Genomic DNA, 7114 nt, shown 5'->3' on the forward strand with positions numbered 1-7114 from the left:
AAAGTTATTGTCAATGAAAAAGGCTAAGAACATTGGACCTTTTCTTTGTCAAGGCAATGGAGGAGCAATACAGAGAAAAAAAAATGAAATGTGCAGAGTAACTCAGCAGATGTAGATAAAACTGGTTCTTGGGTGAAATCAGGATGACAAGTGTGAATTTTGACTTCCTTTTCCTCCAGGGAGGTTGCAGCACACTGCAGAATCACAGATTTATCCCAGTTATGAAAACAAGACCTGGGGACTGTTTCACTTCAGCACTGAGGGAGAACATATCAAATTATGTTCCAGCATAATCACAGCAGGGCACCAGTGAAATGTTACCAGGTGGATACACAAGATCTTGAAGCTATATCCTGATTTTACGTATATTTATGTGCATGCACATACCTCTAGTACTTATCCTAGAGTTTCAGAAAACACTGAACACCTTTGGAAATAAGACCTGGGACACTGAATATACCTCTTAGAAACACCAGGAAAAACAGTTAAGTGTTCACGTCATTTCCCATTCCTGACTGCTAACACAAACAAACAGTCATTTCCTTGCAATGGGCAAGTGTTTTCAGCAGACAGTTGGGAGAGCTTTGAGATCATCCAGCAGAAACAATCCTGGTGTTTACCCACGCCTGCCGTGGCACGGAGGAGCCGCGCTGGCAGAGGAAGTGGGAACGCTTTGGGGAGCGTCACTCCCATGGCTTGGTACATGATCTTCTCTAGGTGTCTGCACTTGTCTGGCTCAGAAAATCCTCAGGTGATCGTGTTTCTCCGGAGGAGTGAATCACAGAGTGCTTGAAACTTCAGCAGACCCGGTGCACTGTTGCAGAGCTCCAGGGACAGGAGGGGCTGCCAGGGAATTGGTTCATTGCTCCAGCTGATAATGGAGCCCCGGGGAGCTGAAACAAATCAGCCCCTGCAAAGGGAAAAGCTGAGCTGCTGCTGCTGCTGCCATGTCTCAAGACATGCCCCAGGAAGACAATGGGACATTGCTGTCAGATGGGAACAGTCACTGCTCCTCTTGAAACAGCTCCACAGGGATGTTTGCAGCAGCTCCAAGAGGAGCCCATGCACAGAACGGTGCCTTCAACAACAACAACAACAACAAAAAAAAAAGCAGAGAAATCCTGCAATCAGCTAATTAAGAACTGTCAAAGCCAATCATATGTTATTTCATCTTATGCTAATATGTACAAGGATCTGATGACCAACAAGTCTAAACTGGAAAGAGGCTGTCAAATAGGTTTGGCAATAAATCATTGCATTTTAGTCCTTATTTGTCAATGTGCACTTAATATACCTGGCTTTCCTTATAACAGCTTTCCTTATAAATACCAACTTCCATTGCCCCTTTCCTTTGTCAGAAGTGTGACTCTCACATTTCAAACTTACACTCAAAGCAACATCAGTTTTAAGGATCAGGTCTTAAAAAAGCTCTTGAACAGGAGGCCTTAAAAAACCCCCAAACCTTGATTCATCTCTGCCAGGTGGGTTTTGAGTTGTTGGGCTGGAGCAGCTCAGGAGCTTTGCCCTCTGACCTTGCATGAGCCCCTCTGGGCAGAGAGAAGGGAACACACTGTCCTGCAAAGCATGCAGGGCTGAGCAGTGCTGCTGCTGACCCTGCTGCCAGCCGTGTGCAGATAGAGGGGCCGAGGGGCAAACAGGGTCCCTCCTGTGTCCCTGGGAAATGGGGCACCCACCTGCTTGCTGCAGGGTGGGGAAGGCACCATCTCCCACTGGAGCTGGAGGAGAAACAGCCGAAGCTAACAGTGCTGGGGTCCCTTTCCTGCAGGCATAGTGTGCTGCCTGAGGAAATTAAATTAACACTGAAACCACTGAAGGAAAGTGAAGTTCACTGCTGCCAGCAGCCCTTCAGTCACTCGTTCCTGCCCCACAGGAGCTGAGGATCGGGAAACCATCGCCAGGCAGACAGCGAGAGCCATTTCCAGATAACGACCGCAGTGAAAGGAGCCTGGAGAGCAAGTGCACCCTCCCCAAAGGAGAGCTGGGGAATGAACAGCAGGCACACGCAGCATCTCAGTAAAGCCAGGAAGGGCTTTACTCACTTCTGGGTGTATCTTTGTCTTCAGAAGCTCTCCACTGAACGCTAACGAGCTGTTGGATAATGAGCTGCAGCTAATGCACATCAGCTCTAGGAAATCTGCAAAGCTGTATGGCCACGCTGACGATGTAATGTGGGATTACATGCACGTTGGTTTTCAAAACAGCAGAGACTGCAAAGAAATAATTAAGCAAGAGCACAGCCATGATTACAGCTATGGGTGTCTCCTCAGTGTGAGGAGAAAGGCTGGTAAGGTATAGCTGAGTAACAGGCACCCTGTAATGGAACTTAAATACATGTTTCCAGTTTAAAAAGAGAAAAAAAATTAGCCATAAAATTTTCAATAGCAAAATATGATTTACAGTAACAAAATGAGTGTTCTCTAGAAAACGGCACAGGTATGAACATGAAGGCATTAGAGGAACATTTGCTTTAACAAACAAAAAACCACCATCAAGAGACAGAACTGCAGCAGGGAGAAAACCCTGTTCCATCAACATCACCAAACCCATTAGCGCCTTTCCCTCAGGAATGTGCCAGGAATCTCCACAATCCAAACCGACTGCTGAAGTGAATGCACTTTAAATGAAAGGATGTTGATGTATTTTTAGCTGGAAGTTTCTTGCAGCGATTTCAGTGCAAGCTGTATTTAAAGTGGCTTGAGAGACAACACAGTACCTGATTTCTGTGCCACAAACCCTGACGTGCGCTGTGCACATCATGGGTTTGATTTTTCTCCATACAAGGACAAAAAGTAACCAGGAGAGCCACATTTCCAAAGATTAGTCCCTGCAGCAAAACCTGCTTCCTCTTGAGCAGCTCTTCCTACCTGGGTTGACATTCAGCAAAATTCCAAACATTTTACTTACAATTATTTGTCATGGAAGGAAGTCTTAAAATAGCAAGCATTTTCTAAGGTTCTTACAAAGCAAATAAAAGAATGAGAAACCAAACTAACAGAAGAATTAAAAATTTGATAAATGCCAGATTTGTCTGAGGAATCTTTGTGGCACTGGGGAAGTCTCACCAGTTCCTTGAGAGACACAGGGGAGCCAGCACCAAGGGGTGTGGAGGCTTTGTTTGGTTTTGGTTTGAATGCACCCAACTCCTCCCTCTTCTGAGATTTCTGAGCCAGCTACTGAAAGTCAAACAAGGTTATTCTCCTGCAGCTTATTTTTTTTCACCTCCTGTCTCATGCTTCTACCACAAAGCCCCAGTGATGGAAACGGTCTCAGCATGTGTGTGGGGTCTGGGTCTTTGGGAGGAAAAGAATCTCCTGAGCAAGGCCTGGGCTGGATGGCAACTGCTCTCAAGTTTATCAAACAAGGATGCTCCCACCAGATACACAGAAATGGGAAGGCTTCACTGGTATTGGTAAAGCAATCACTCCTAGAAAATGAACCCGAGGTGACAATTTTTACGCCCTGTTATTGAAAAGGATTCTTGCCAAGCACTCCTCTCTGTGTCAGTAAGGTTTTAATTACTCTGCTGTAGCTGTAAACATTCAGTTGCATGTACAAATATTTTAACTTGTTGCTTCCAGGAGAAGAGGGATCAACTTCAACTCCATCTGCCTGTTGGTGATGAGAAAGGTTGCTTAAAAGAGGATAGGAAGAGCTCACACAGTTTAATTATGACTCCTGAAGCTCTCTATTTTAAGTAAATGAATTATGACTCCAGCATATGCAAGAATACAACAGCATAAAGTGAACATTTCTGAAATGATGACTGCTAAGGGAGGCACAGGCTGTTCTCGGGCTCAGGGAGTGCTGGAGGTCCCTGCAGTCACTTCACCAGCAAATAATTGCACAATAGCAGGGCTGGACTGACAAACAGCACTGATACTGGAACCACAGCACGCATCTATAAATGGAAATATCTCTGTCTCACCAGGCTTTGGAGACTTGTTTTGTTTCTATGGGTTGGTGATAATTTACATTCAAGTTTTCTGAAAAAAAGGTGAGAAGTAAGAATTTAGGATCAAGTTCTTACCCTGATTTCAGGAGGACCCTGGGCAGTTGCTCAGCTGAGCACTCAGGTCACCTGCCTCGCTGGCAACACACAGATCCTGCAAGTCAATCTAGCTCAGGCAGAGGCTCATTTTTCCTGGCATTTGTACCTCTCTTCCAGAGGGAAGTATCTATCCCTCTGCTAAATGCAGCAACCACTGCAGGGTTCATTCCAAAAATACAGCCCCCTGAGCACTGGCACGGTTACCGACGTTCCCTCAGCAACTGTCACTCTGCGGAAGGAGGAAGGAAGGAAGGAAGGAAGGAAGGAAGGAAGGAAGGAAGGAAGGAAGGAAGGAAGGAAGGAAGGAAGGAAGGAAGGAAGGAAGGAAGGAAGGAAGGAAGGAAGGAAGGAAGGAAGGAAGGAAGGAAGGAAGGAAGGAAGGAAGGAAGGAAGGAAGGAAGGAAGGAAGGAAGGAAGGAAGGAAGGAAGGAAGGAAGGAAGGAAGGAAGGAAGGAAGGAAGGAAGGAAGGAAGGAAGGAAGGAAGGAAGGAAGGAAGGAAGGAAGGAAGGAAGGAAGGAAGGAAGGAAGGAAGGAAGGAAGGAAGGAAGGAAGGAAGGAAGGAAGGAAGGAAGGAAGGAAGGAAGGAAGGAAGGAAGGAAGGAAGGAAGGAAGGAAGGAAGGAAGGAAGGAAGGAAGGAAGGAAGGAAGGAAGGAAGGAAGGAAGGAAGGAAGGAAGGAAGGAAGGAAGGAAGGAAGGAAGGAAGGAAGGAAGGAAGGAAGGAAGGAAGGAAGGAAGGAAGGAAGGAAGGAAGGAAGGAAGGAAGGAAGGAAGGAAGGAAGGAAGGAAGGAAACACCCATGTTTGTCAGGGAAGACACAGGGATCTGATTTAACTGCCAACAAATCCTGCAGGATAATTTTCAACCAGACCAAGCAAGTGCCAAACCCAAGTGTGATTTTTGGAAGGTGCCATTCGTGGCAGAATCCCAGAGAGAAGCAGAGGCAAGATTAAAAGCATGAGTTACTAGACAAGTACAGGGTTGATTACGTGTCTTGTATAACACCCTGATTCCCTGTATCCAGATACATATTCTGGAGTATAATTAATTCCAGAATTTTTCATTTCAGTGGAAAAAACCTTTGTATGTGTCACAGGACTCCAGGGAGTGAAACTGCAGCTTCTTGGTGACATGGGGATAAAACACTGAGATGCTTTCCCACAATTTCAATGCAGTTTCTGTTCTGCAAAAGCAGGGGAAGGAACAGATACAGATAAGTAACTATTTCACTCTCCTCCAACAGCATTAATTGACCTGGAGAGGTTGTGGATTCCCCATGACTGGAACTGTTCAAGGCTGGGTTGGACAGGGCTTGGAGCAACCTGGTCTGGTGGAAGGTGTCCCTGTCCCTGGCAGGGGGTGGAATGAGAAGGTTTTAAGGTCTCTCCCAACACAACCCATTCCATAATTCTATTATTAACTGCCCTATTAAAGCAAACCACAAAGACTCCCCACTTCTTCCCAAGAGTTAAGACCTTCAGTACTTCCCACCAGCAGGCAGAAGCTTCTGTCTTCTTTATTTCACTACAACTTCCTCTAGGTATAGAGACACATATAACTCGTATTCAAAAGTGTTTGGGTTTATTCTTCTTTATTCCTAGAGTTGTCACAGACCTGCAAGACAGCATTGCACAAGGAAAACAAGGTAAGTCTGCTGCAGATTTTCATACCTGCTTGCATGTTAGCTAGACTGTGTGGAAGTAAATTACAATAGATATTCTGATTTTAAAAGAAACCATTTAATCCCAGATGGAAACAAGACTATGGTTATCTAAAAAAGTGCAGAAACAGCAAAACACATTTATTTTTCCATTTATTGGCACTTATTTGAAAAATAGCATAAATATTCAACAGAAAAGAGACAAGTTGACCCACACTCAGCTATTAAACCCCCCCTATACTGATGTGTCTTCTAGCAAAGACTGGAAGAGACACCAGGAGGTTCCTTCTTAAGAAATAAGCAAGATTAAAAAAAAAAGGAAAGAGTCTTGCTGTCACCAGAGAAGAGTGGTGGCACAGCAACTCTTTGGCACAAACCTGAAACTGCAAAGCCAAACTTTGCCTCAGCAGAGAGAGCAAACAGAGCCCAGCACTCCCGTGTGCCTCTGCTCAGGGACAAAGGGCAGCTGGACTCAGGGAGGGACTGCAACCAGCAGGGTGATTATTACAATAATTTAAGAGGAATGATACCAGAAGTAAACCATGTCGTATGTTAACTAGAACAGAGTCAGACTATTAAATACATTCTATTTTCTCTCTACAATAAGGACACACAGAAATGGGTCACTGGCCCTCAGGTCACCAGGTCTTTGCACTCCAAGTCACCCCTTTCTCATTTTGATGGCTGCTGTCAGTCAAAGCTTCATCCATGTGAATCTTTCACAGCAGAGATCAGGGTACATTTTTCTCCTACTTGAGGAAGTTTCCATACTTTTCTCACTTTATGACACACTACAAAGATTTAGCGTTTAAAAATAAAACATTTTGCTTCATTCTTAACCTCTCTGGAGAGAAGGTTGGAAACCACATAGCACAGATGCACAGACGTGTACAAAAAGGGACTCAGCTGGGGGAGTTCAGCTGCACAGCCCCAGTGAGGGTGTCACTGCAAAATCCCAGACAGCTGTCCATAAGGGGGGTCTGCAAATTCTTCCTCCTGGTTGGGGAATTTCAGAGTTGAGATCAGGATGTCTCAACACACTGACTTTTCAAGCATCTCAGATTACCAGATTCCAGGCTTCCAATCAGCATCTGAAGTTTTCAACAGCAGAAATTACTTGATGTCATTGCTTGAGGAAGCAACATCAGGAAATTAAACACAGATTAAATATGTTTGATGGCCTGAAGCTGTAAAAAGGCATTCAAGATTCCTCACCATGTCTGTCATATATGAGGACAAATACTGATTTAAAATAATGCATTTCTGAAGTACTAAATACTACAATCTCAAGATTTAATGCATTGTTCCAAATATTGTCACTATTTTTCCCTATTAAAAGACCTTTAACAGAGCATCTACCACTCCTATACATCATCTAAATGGGGA

The sequence above is a fragment of the Passer domesticus genome, chromosome 7, assembly GCF_036417665.1.
Source record: "Passer domesticus isolate bPasDom1 chromosome 7, bPasDom1.hap1, whole genome shotgun sequence".
Lineage (NCBI taxonomy): Eukaryota > Metazoa > Chordata > Aves > Passeriformes > Passeridae > Passer > Passer domesticus.